Source organism: Patagioenas fasciata, unplaced genomic scaffold (assembly GCF_037038585.1).
Source record: "Patagioenas fasciata isolate bPatFas1 unplaced genomic scaffold, bPatFas1.hap1 Unplaced_1, whole genome shotgun sequence".
In the NCBI taxonomy this organism is placed as follows: Eukaryota; Metazoa; Chordata; class Aves; order Columbiformes; family Columbidae; genus Patagioenas; species Patagioenas fasciata.
The window spans coordinates 2,772,759-2,785,429 of record NW_027288510.1 but is presented as its reverse complement, the minus strand read 5'-3'; the positions used below and the strand labels follow the sequence as shown (position 1 = coordinate 2,785,429).

Below are 12,671 nucleotides of genomic sequence, written 5' to 3'. Positions count from 1 at the left end.
GCTTGAAATCAGTCACACCAGGCCATGAAGAAAGGCCAGAAGCCAGCACTGTGGTAAAGTTGCCCCAGCATCTCACCTGCCTCAACATCCATTAGCATGGTTTTGAAGGCTGGGATGTAGCTGCTCTCAACTCTCTCCAGCAGCTCCATCATGTTCCTGACCTTCCTCGTTGTCAGCTGGTTGTAAATGCATTCCAGGTCATCACACCTACAGCAACCGAGACACAGAATCACAGAATCAGTTGGTTGGAAGAGACCCTCAAGATCATCGAGTCCAACCATAACCTAACCCCTGGCACTGCCCCGTGTCCCTGAGAATGTCATCTCTGTGACTGTTCAACCCCTCCAGGAATGGTGACTCCACCACTGCCCTGGGCAGCCTGTTCCAATGCTTCACAACCCCTTCTGGGAAGAAATGTTTCCTAATATCCAACCTCAGCCTCCCCTGGCGCAACTTGAGGCCGTTTCCTCTCATCCTGGCGCTTGTTCCTGGGGAGCAGAGCCCGACCCCCCCTGGCTCCAAGCTCCTTTCAGGCAGTGCAGAGATCAGAAGGTCTCCCCTCAGCTCCTGTTCTCCAGCTGAACCCCCCAGGTCCCTCAGCCACTCCCATCACACTTGTGCTCCAGCCCCTCACCAGCTCTATTCCCTTCTCTCAACTCACTCCACTACCTCAAGGTCTTTCTTGGCCTGAGGGGCCCAAAAGTGATTTGAGGTTTGGCTTCCCCAGCGCTGAGTACAGTGGGACAGTCATTGCCCTGGGCCTGCTGGCCACACTGTTCTTGATGCACACCAGGATGCTGGTGGCCATGTTACCCACCTACACTGGGCCATCAGCTGTCCCCCAACATCATCTGTTTCCCCTGGGCCTGATTCAGGGCTTCCTCCAGCTACACATGGACTGTGGAAATGGGAGAAAGCTGCATGAGGCACAGACAAACCCTACAGGACAGAAAGTGCTGAGTTCAGCATGACAGCAGCTCTGCTACTGACAGAACATCGCTGAAAAAAAGCCATCGTGTTTCTGCAGGCATTAGCAACAGCTCTCCAGCCAGCAGGGCTTTGCCCCGAGTCAGCCTGAACCAGTACAGCACAAAGGTTTTCAAAGGGCAGGAGGAAATGCCACTCCCAGGCTCCTGAGCATCTAAAGCCCCTCTGGCCCTGACAGATGAACAGCAGCCAGCTGAGATGCACCATTTCCAGACAGCCCCCAGCAGGTGTCCATCAGCAATTACTCCTGTGGATGGCTCCTAGTGAACAGTGACGAAAGAGTGCCCAGAGCGGGTGTGGAGTCTCCTTCTCTGAGACATTCGAACCCGCCTGGACCCACCTGTGTGATCTGCTCTGTGACCCTGCGTGAGCAGGGCTTGGACTGGGGGATCTGCAGAGGTCCCTTCAGCCCAACCAGCCTGGGATTCTGTAAAGGGCATTTCTGAAAAAAGTCCCTTGAGGTGTAGCCCCTGTGGTGGGGCTAAGTTAAAACACAGCCAGCTGCCCAGTGACCTCCCAGGCACTTTGCAGATCATGATGATTTTCTGTGCGGGAGCAATTTTCCTTAGTTGAAGCCTACATGAACCCCAAGTGGCCTGTTCTTCTCAACTCATGGAATTAGCAGCTCCACCACCAGCACTCTCCCTCTACACAAAACCAGCACCACAGGGCACCGTGCACTGGCCAGGCTGCTCTGGGTACCTGTTCTTCCAGAACTCCAGCTCCACCTTCGGGTTCGGATTGCTGCCTTGCAGGAGAGGCTCTGAAGACTCTTTCTTCAGTGCCTCCTGGATCTGGTGGCTCCAGTCTATGATGGCCGACTCCATGGCATACACCAGAGATTTATCTATCCGTTCCATGCTGTAGTAAACAGAGTACGTGATTAACTTTGTTGATGTGCATTGCTCAGTTGGATCTACTTCCAATGGCCGGCCGTGTGGGCAGCTGGATTTTACAGGGTTTCACATTTCAAAACCACAAAACAATCAAACCCCATAAGATTTTGTCACTGGTTTAATATAGGAATTACACTCTGGAGAAAATGGCTGAACGTCTGCAGCAGTGTGGGCAACAACACTGTTCATAAAGTGAATGATGGAAATGAAGAGCCAGTCGCCACCTCTCTGCACAGCCAGTCATTGTCACATCAGATCCATTCAGGTTCAGGATCTGACCTGGAGACTCACACATCCAGCAAGATTCTCTCTCCCCATACCATTCTCCCTCAAAATATTCTACATCCCTGCAGTCATTAACTCACTTAATTCAGCAAGAAACACCACCAAGTGGGCTGGGAAGCTGAGGACAGGTCACCCCACTGCCTTGGAAGCAGTAACTTCTCACAAAATCCCACCCGCACCACGTCCTGTCTGAGGAGTGATTCATTCCACTGCACCCACACATCTCCTGGGGTTCCACAGGGGCACGCACGCAGCCCAGACACGATGACAACTTGATGTACAAACGCATCTGCTTCTCTGGACCTTCCAGAACCTGTTATTTTGGGGTGGTACTCACGATTTCTCATTTTCCAGATCAATGTCCTCAATTCCCTCTGAGCCAGCTGGGAGAGGCAGCAAGGTCTTGCCGTCTACTTGGCCAACAACTGTGAAAATGGTACTTTTGAGGTTGTGGACATGACGCACGATGTCTTGTGACACCACTTGTGGCCAGCCCTGATGGTTCTTCTTGTTCGTTAGGATGGGCACGATCACCTACAGCGGGAGTCACGGAAGACCAATGGAGAAAAAAGTGCAGCAGGAGACGGACAGGCCACCAGGCTCTGAGGTCTGTGCTTGGCCAAGCCTGGAGACCCATATTCATTGCTGTCTCAAGCAGTTCCCATGTGAAATAGAGGCAGCTGATGATGAATGGGCATCTCTACAGGCCCACTTTATACAGCAGAACACCCTTTTCCCCAAATCCAAGCAGCCAAGGAGGGTGGAAGCCAGTAGGCAAAGTGAGCAGCCCCATCCCCAGGCTCTCCCAGCCTTTCAAGCCCGCAACTGGAGATGGCCCCATGGGCTGCTGTCCCTTGCCCTCACAACTGTCCCCGGTGCTTGGTCCCCATGTCCCTGCCCATGGGCACAGCCGTCAGGCTGCCCTTTGAGCCTGCCAGGGCTGGGCTGAGCTCAGTGTGCTGCAAGGGAAGGTCTGCTGGTACCCCCTGGGATACACTGGTGGTGAGGGTCCCCCAGGTCCCAGCTGCAGCCCACCAAACAGGAGCTTTGCCTTTATCAGCACTTTTACTGACCCGGCAGCATGGGGTTGTGGGGCTGGTCGGGGTTTGCCCAGATTTGAGCTGCTTTTGGCTTGTTTGAGCTGTGACAGCAACACCGTGTCTGTCACCTATCCTGGCTGGCTCTGCACTGGGACCAGCCTGTGGCAACAGCCTAACAAAGCCAGGTTGTCCCTAGTGACAAACAACAGCCCTTTGTGTTACTGGACTCAGGGTGGGGGTAGGGGAGGGGGGGGAGGTGACTAAAGGCATAAAAATAGCTGCAAATGGACATAAAATTGAAACGGAATAAAGCAGCTCAGCACCTCCATGGTGCTGTCCCAGGATGCTGAAGACTCTTTGGAACTGTGGCTGGCTCTGTAGACCCGAAGAAGACCCGACCAGCCACCTTCGTGCCCAGGGAGCCGTGGGAAGGGGGAGCACAACCCCAGGGAACACACGGGCAGGTGCTGACGAGTTCACCTTCAGCAGTTTTAGCTGCATTATTAGCAAGATGTGTCTCTATTACTTAAAGCATGTGGACTGCTAATGCCAGTGATGTTGTAACCAGGCAAATGATAGCCGTTCATTTTCTTTCTGACTGTTAAAATGATAACTGGACTCAGGATGAAGCCCCAGCCCACAGAGCAGGTGTGTTCCCTTCGGCACCGCAGGAGTGAAGCAACAAGTGGACAAGGTCACCAGCTGTGACCCCTCACTGAATAAAGACAAAGTGTGGGCAGAGGAACACACGACCCCAACCCCAGGAAATTCAAGACCTTTTTCACCTTCACGCAGACCCACCCCATCTGCCTGACCCAGCACCACCGCTGCTTTTGCCTTCAAGTGAAGCTTGAGAGGAAAATAGGATGAAAACCAGGCACAATCTGCTCCCTGCAGAAATACTGCATGTCTGCACAGGGGAGAGCAAAGCCTGCAAACACGCAGCTGGGACGCACAATCCCGGCTCCCAAAGGCGTTCAGTAAACAGGATTTAACAGGATCTGCCAAAGTGTTCCTACCCCACCATCTACCCATAGCAGACGGTGCTTGCAATGCTATTGGCCAGCCGTGATGCAAAACCACTGTTTGTGCAGACTTCGCAAGACCACGGGGCTCATCAAAACAAAAGCTCCCCGTATAAATAATGTGTTTTCTCACAAAACCAGGATAACCAGTCTGGCAGCCTGCTCTTGGGAATCCAATCTATCAGTCACCATCTTAATATACCAAACATCATGATCAGAGCTTCTCAAATCCAGCAGCTCCTCTGCTTTCCCATTACAGCCTCATTCCTGAGACTTCTCCAGGTGAGGAGCCATCAGGAATAAACCGAAACAACATTGTCTAGTTCAGGCTAATAACACAGCAAAGCAAAAGCACTCGAACCTCTTGACGATCTCTTTAAGAAAACATCAGCCCACCTGAGATAACCCGACACTGAGCTACAGGAGGCTCCTGAACATCACAAAACACTTTTTCACTATGAGAGTAATCGAGCACTGGCCCAGGTTGCTCAAAGAGGTTGTGAAGTCTCCATCCTTAGAGATAATGAAGAGCTACCTGGACATGGCCCTGGGCAACTGGCTCTGGATGGCCCTGCTTGAGCAGGGGTTTGGAGTAGGTGACCTGCAGATGTCCCCTCCAGCACCTGTGGGTACATCAGTCCCACAAGGACCCCACTGATAGACAGAGCTGATGTGGATCAGCATTCAGGTGGTTTATATGAGTTCTAAAGCCGTCCATGGTACTGCAAAGGGCAGAGTTAAGGGTACAAGTGCATCAGCAGAGAAGGGAGGGAGGCCAAGGAGCCTGTCTGTAGGAGGGGACACCTTCCCCGCTGCCATGTGCGAGGGGCACCCGGTACTCATGGGTGCCAGGGCTCCCTCTGCACCTCCGGGGCTGCCCAGGCCTCACAGGATCCCAGCCTGGTTAGGTTGAAGGGATCTCTGCAGATCCCCCAGTCCAAGCCCTGCTCACGCAGGGTCACAGAGCAGATCACACAGGTGGGTCCAGGCGGGTTTCAATGTCTCAGAGAAGGAGACTCCACACCCGCCCTGGGCAGCCTGGGCCAGGCTCTGCCATCTCCCAGCAAACAAATTTCTCCTCATGTTGAGCCTGCCCCCGTGGCCCCTCATCCTCACCTCCTCCACGAGGGCGGCAAAGTGCCGCAGGGCATCGGCGGGCAGGTCCCCGCAGAGCAGCTCCCCGGGGCCGGCGCCGGGGGCCCGCAGGAAGAACAGCCCCTTGCGGCGGGCGGCGGGGGGCGGCGGGGGCGGCCCCAGCTCCAGCTCCCCGGCCGGGCCCCGCCAGAGCAGCAGCGCCGGCCCCGCCGGCCCCGCCAGGAAGCTCCGCAGCAGCGGCCCCGCCGCCTCCCCGCCTGCCCAGCGCTCCCAGCGCTCCGCCGGCACCCCCAGCCCCCGCGCCGCGCACCGGCACAGCCGCTCGGCGCCGGGCACCGGCTCCACCGCCTGCTCCATCCGGCCGGCACCGGCGGGTGTTGGCGGGGAAGAGCCGCGTTGCCCGGGGGAAGGGACACTGCGAGGAGCCGGGGGCGGGCCGGGGCGGGACCCAGCTCGCCTGGGAGACGCAGCTGCCCCGGGCAACCACGGGTATCAACACAAGCTGGGGATGGAGGGCCTGAGAGCAGCCCTGCGAAGGACTTGGGGGTGCTGGGGGATGCTCCCTCTGGGGGGGGTCTGGATACCACTGGATCCACCTGGGCACCCCCAAAGTGGCTTTTTAGCACTTATTTTTCTCCTGAAAAAGCAAACACAGTGGGGCTTTCTCCCACCTGGTTTGGCCTTTAGGAAGGGAAGAGCAGAAGAAGGGGCCTTGGGGACTAGAACCACTACGCAAACATTTGATTAGGGAGACAGGAGCTAGAGATTTGTCTGTCACTGTGGAAGAGGTGACAGCGGTGTGATCTTTGCCTCCAGACTAATCCCAAAAATATGCCCAAGCTAGAAATGGGTCAAATGGGGAAAGGGAATGGGCCTGGACCACAATGGCAAACTGATTGTTCAGAACTCCCAGGAAAAGGGGGGTACCGATATTTGTTGGTATTAACTGATGTTTTTTCAGGTTGGCCAGAAGCGTTCCCTACCAGGACAGCAAAAGCTTAGGAGGTGACTACAACACTGATACACAAAATAATACCAAGGCTTGGAGGCCCAGCTGTTAGATCCTCTGATTGAGGGCCACATTTTACTGACGAGTATGTGAAGTCTTTTGCAGAAAACTTTGAAACCATAACAGGAAGGTCCATTTCAAGACCCCCTGACTGCTACCAATATCGGAGAACAGAATGCCTGGATTCGCCATTCTAGAGTGAAGAAAGCCTGTGAAACACCACGGAGGGTAACCCGGGCGCAACCTGGAAAACTCTGTTTTTCACAGTCACCTTTTGGTCCTTCTGGGGGACCAGCCTGGGTGGTGCTTCCCGCATTGGGAAGAAGAAACCCAAAAGAACAAACAAGTAGAATTTTTGGTAGATATGGGGCAACACTAATGAAAACCTGGACAGAAGAAACTTCAACCCCATGATGGGAGGGGCCTTTTTCTTGTTTTGTTAACTACAGAACCAGCTGTTTGGAGGGCAGAGAAAAGATGGACACACGTCTCTCAAGCTAAAGGACCCCTGACGGAAGAAAGAACCTTGAAAGTATCTCAAGAACCGGGCAATCTGAAATTGAAGTTGACTCGGGGTTGTAAATGGACTGTGGTATAAGCATATCCACAAAGGGAACTTACCAACAGGATTGTGTAAGAAATGTCTAAGAATAGAAGATCAGGAAACCAGAGCTCGGTTGAGGATTCCAGTTGCCAATGGAAGAATAGAAAAAAAATAGCCAAGAATGGTGGGAGGTATTTACTGAAGGGGTGAATGGGAATTTAGAGAGTCCACCAGTGATGAAAAGAATAGAGTACAGACAGAGAAATCAAATTCCGTGTTGCTCCTGTTGTTCCTAGGAAGTGAAGGCCAAGAGTTGGGAAACGATAATCGCCACGCTAACGACAAAAACAGGAAAGGCGGGGACACGGCCCTCGCTGCCGAGAAGACGACGAACTCGGCTGCGGCTGCAGCCTGCTCGGCCAGAGAGCGTGGAAACCTGGACCTGATCCTCTTGCCAGGAGCGGTGACTTATTCTTCCCAACTTAGCCTGGCTAATCCCTGTACCAAGTGCTACGAGCGTGTGAGAATAGGAAGACTAACCCAGTATGTTCTACATTATCACACTCGTATTAATTCTGGATGTTATGATAGAACAAAATTGGAGAAGCGTGAAATCCAAGGGCAGAAATTATGGGTAGCAACTAACCTAGAGAAAGGTGGACTCGCTGTAGGCTCTGCCTCCTGCCCTAGGGGAGAACAGAGCATCTGTTTTACACAAGCTGGTAGGAGGGGCTATTCAGATGGAGGGGGAGTGCAAGACAAAACTTGAAACAGAGAGGAGTTTAATAAATGCCCCATAGGAGGAATGCAAACTTGGAAAGATGGTGAATGGCCTGCACAAAGAATATCTGAATACTATGATCCAGCCACATGGGCCCAAGATGGAAACTGGGGATCCCGTACCCCTATATATATGCTAAACCAAATTATTCGGTTGCAAGCAGTGGTTGAAATAATAAGCAACCAGACGGCTGAGGCACCGAATCTCATAGCGAGACAATTGTCTCAGACCAGAGCTGCAGTGTACCAAAATCAGGGAGCGTGAGATTGGCTTTTAGCTGAAGAGAGGGGGGCGTCTGTGGGAAACTGAATACTTCGGAGTGTTGTTTGGAAAGAGATAACGATGGGGAAGCCATAATGAAAATAGCAGAGGAGATAAAACGCGTTGCACATGTACCAGTACAGAAGTGGAATTCTATACTTACTAGCCATTGGTGGGGTAACTTATTTGGGGGAGCCTGGTGGAAGAAAATAGGCTTCATGATAGTATGTGCATTTCTGGGTTTACTGTTTGTGCCACGTATGACCCCCTGCTTTGTTCAGTTAATACATTCAGTAGTCCAAGCCATGCAAATCTCAGGCACGCCTATAGATCCTGAAATGGCAGCAAAAGGAACGGGGTATAAACTAATGATTTTAAAAGATAACACCAAACTGGACCTGGCCATCGCACTGGGAAGAAGAAACCCAAAAGGAAAGCGCTAGGAACTGCAGTGAGCGGGGTCACCACGCCAAAGAGCGCGAGCTCCCGCTGCAGCCCAACAGATGCCATTGCTGCCGGGGCACCAGCCACCCGGTCATCAGCTGCCCCAGAAGAGCAACACGAATGTTTTGTTCAACATGAGAATTTGTTTGTTCTTTGAGGGAGAAAGATAAGTCTTCTCCTGTCGAAGCAGCCTTCTTACTTGTGGTCCGAGAAAAGGTTAAATAGGGAATCATCACGTTAGTACAAGAATTTACTAACCTTCCCGAAAAGGGGGGAACTGACAGAGGGAACTAACTAACTAACTAACCCATTATGTTAAGAAAAAACAGAACCTCGTCGAATGCCAAGGTAAGAGGTTTTACAGCACCTAGATGTAAACTTGAGAAGACGAGATAACGAAGATTTACAGCAAAAGGGGGGAACCAGTCTGATTTCAATCGACTTGGCAGCTTGGGTTCCAGTCCACTCAACATAATGAGCCAAAGGTAAAGAGGTCACTGTGACGAGGCTGAAGGAGCCTTCATCCAAAGACCCTCCTCAAGACCACCAGATGGCACTGCGCAGGTGCAACAGGGAGGGGTCAAGGAGGAGACTACGGAAATGATCACCTGGGACTCATTTTAAGAAGAAGCAGGAAAGGTTATGAATATGTAGAGGCGTTCCTGGGGTCATTATGAATACGTAACACTTCGGTACCTGCAGTCTGCTTTTTCACTGCTGGGGCGCAGTGCTAGGGGCGGGAAATATGAAAATAAACCGGAGCAGCAGCGCTCCTGGGGCGGGGGGTGTTCCCTGCAGAGCATCCCCCCGGGAGCCGGGCCTCGGCTCAGCCCGACCCAAACCCGCCCCACGCCCACCCGGCGGAACCTCAGGAACCAGGGGACAAGTGACCCCAAGATGGGGGGGCCGGGCAGAGAACGGGTTCCCTCTGGCTGGGAAAGGGGGGGTTGAGCTGAGGGGGAACGGGAGGTTTGGAAAAGGGGAAGGGGGTTCCCTGGCAGGCAGCGAGGCTGCAGGGGGGGTCCCGTCCCCTCACCCAGCCACGTGAGCTCCGCCAGGGGCTGCAGCGCCGCTCCCCGCGGCCGCCGTCCTGTCCGCGCGAGAGACCGCCCCGCCGCCATCTCTAGTGAGGGCACAGCGGCCGCGCTCTCCCCGCCCCGCCACAGACACCTCATCAGCCACCGCCCGAACGGCGCCGGTACCCGAGCAGGAGGACTCGAAGGACGTTAACTCCCCCTCCTCGGCGGGGTGCGCCGCCCGCTTCCCAAGAGCGGCTCCCAGAGCGACCAGCTCCCCTCCTCCCCGGCGGCACGGGGCACGGCCTCAGTGCGGCGGCTTCACTGCCCGCGCCGAAGATGGCGGCGCGACGGGAGCGGGAAAGCGTGAGGCGCTGCAGGCGTCAGGCCCGGCCCGGGAGCCCCCAGCCGCTCCTACTCCCACGCACCCCCCCCGTTTGCTTTACATTTGTGTATCGTATATAAATGCAGGGACAAGGAGCAGCGGCACGGAGCAGGCTGCTGGGTACGAGGTGTTCCCTCAGCACACACACCCACACCCCCCCGTCCCGGGCCGGGCCGCTCCGCGCGAAAGGGAAGGTGAGGGAAAAACAAAAACTAAAGGCACAGAGGCGTCCCGGCTGAAGCCGAGCTGTGCTCATCTACCCTTTGAATGACAATTCCAAAGGCACATCCCCACTCACGAAAGCTGGCGGCTCCGCAGGGTCCCCAGCAGACACAACCACCGGCCGGCGGGGCGGGGGGGGCTCTCCCCGGGATGCTCCCGCAGGGTCCGCAGTCTGAGGACAACGCTCCGCCCGCAGCCCCGCACCGAAACCACCGGAAGGTCCCACAGCCTCCTTGTCAAGCCCAAGGGAATCCGAGCTGGGCCCGTATACGGTCAGTGCTCCAGAAGCTTCTCCGCTCCCAGGCGTTTCACTAAACGTCTGTAAGCCGAGGGCTGTGGGCGTGACCGGAGCGCCCATCAACCGGAAGTGCCGGGCGCTTTCCTGCGGCTGCAAAGTGCTGCGACATGGGGCTGTGGGCCCCCCGGGGCGGGGCGCGGAGCTGCTGCGTCCCCCCAGTTCTGGGTCCCCCGACCCAGAGCAAAGCGCTCCCCTCCTCCGGCTGCCGACAGTCAGCCCGGCTTCTTGCACAGCCCCCTGGTTACCCCCTCACCCCGTCCCCCCAGTTAGTCCCAGGGGGTGTTTCTGAAGCCCATGGACACCTCAGCCCCACCCGGGGTGCAGGATGGGCCTTTGCTGGCTCTGCCCTGGTGCCCACCGGTTTGCTGCCAGTGCTCCCTCTGGGGGGGCCCTGGGTACCACCGGATCCACCTGGGCACCCTTAAAGTGCCTTTTTAGCGCTTATTTTTCTCCTGAAAAGCAAACACAGCGGGGCTTTCTGCCATCCTGCCCCAGGGACCCCCACTCAGACCGCACCGGCGCTTGGTTGCTGTGTGCACATACGCAGGCACATCGCAAGAAGAGCCAGAGGCCACGGATGCATTTGCAAAGAGCAAGTTTTATTTTAGTTCCCTCTCTACTGGGGGATCTCCGAAGCCACACCTGAGCTCCCAGGCAGAGGTGACACAAACGGGGACGCAGGCGCTGGTCAGTTCAGCCCTGCTGGAAGATCGCTGGGCCTGCTGAGCTCGCCTGTATTTCAAGGCTTCAGGCAGGCGCAGCCTCCCGCTCTTTCTCACAACAAAGCAGGAATCTCAGACACAGTGATAAGGTGCCCAGAGTTTCTCCCAGGCCTGTGTTATCTAACACAGAGCTTCTACTCATCAAGCACACAAGGTCAGTCAGACAATTAGTGTGATGTGTGTGCTTTTTCTACAGACAGGTGCAAGTCACTTGAGCGTATTTACATTTAACTAACCTCCTCGCCAAATCTTCGCTATATCCCCATACATTCCACTCCCTCGCTCACGTGACTTGCTTCTCCTGGGGTCAACAAAGCCAGAATTGTTCTTTTGGGCTTGTGAGGTGTAGCACAGAGCAATTTACAGGGGCACACAATAAACACATACAGAAAAAGGAAAAAGCATGTTTCTACAATAATCAGGTGTCCCATTCATCTTCTCAGGGAATTAAACGAGTCATTCAGCCAGGCATTAGTTCCAAAGATGCAAGATGTTGTCTTCCATGCTGGCTAGTTCATCATCTGTGTTGAAGGAACACAGGACTTCAAAATCAAAGCAGCATTTGCAGCTACTACCTACTCAGAGAAACAACAATAAGAAACATTAGTGTTAAAATCGCTTAGCATAGCACAATTCTGTAACACAGCTATGGGGGTTGTCACCTTCCAGTAATACATACGCTGCTGCTCCAGCTCCTTCAGCTGGTATCACTGGGTTTAACAACCTGTTGTGGGCTAATTGCTTACACACACTGGAAAGTCGTGGCCTGCACTTTTTCAGATTGGAATTCAGTTGGATGTTGAGTCTGTGACACCAATAACATTGTTCCAGTGCTGTCTCCTCTAGATAAAACACAGGTGTTCACTGAAGATACCTGAAATACAAGAACTCGAGAATCTGATATTAGTAAAGGATGTAACATAAGAGGAGAAGTCAGGGTACAAAACCATACAGCATTCTCTGGAGTCATATAAATTTTCACATCTCGATCAATAGGCTGCAGTCCCACTTCACAATCCGTTGGTGTGAATAATTTCATTTCCCCTGTAGTTAGTGGTGACACTATATCCACAGCAGTGTATACATATTGCCACCCCCTAGATGGGGATACGGGGCCAATATAATCAACCTGACAGGTATTTGAGGCCCACTGACCCCGTTTTACCTTTCCCTGTGCTCTTAAATGTAGCTGTGTACAAGCAGCACAATGATGTGAGCATGTTTTACAAGTATATAACAGCAAAGGGGTTTGATTGTGACCAATGTCCCATGTGTGTGCAGCATAAGCTGATCCATGTCCACAAGCTATATGCACATTTAGAGCTTGAGCATGCAGCTCAGCAGAGATCATATTATCTGCTTTCTTACTGTTTTGAGACTCAAATGAATCAACTTTATTGTGCTCTGCTATTAACTCTTTACAAGGGGAACCCTCCTCCACAGAAGATGTAGGGATGGAAATTCTCCAAGGCCCTAAAAATCCTAAAAAGGCATGTAATTGTTTTACTGCAGCTGGTACAGAAAACTGCTGGACTGTGTGCTGTACTTTAACTGGTGTTTCTCTAAGCTGCCTATGCCAAACTATTTCTAAAAATAGTACAGTAGCACAAGGGCCCTGTATTTTCATCAGAGTAATTGCCCAGCCCTGGTCCTGCAAATGC

General features: G+C 53.6%; 1 pseudogene; it reads right to left on the bottom strand.

Annotated features, from left to right (window-relative positions):
* Positions 1-10,348, bottom strand: part of LOC139826691 (dynein axonemal heavy chain 9-like) — a 115,704-nt pseudogene extending 105,356 nt beyond the window's left edge.
* Positions 10,349-12,671: the final 2,323 nt, after the last annotated feature.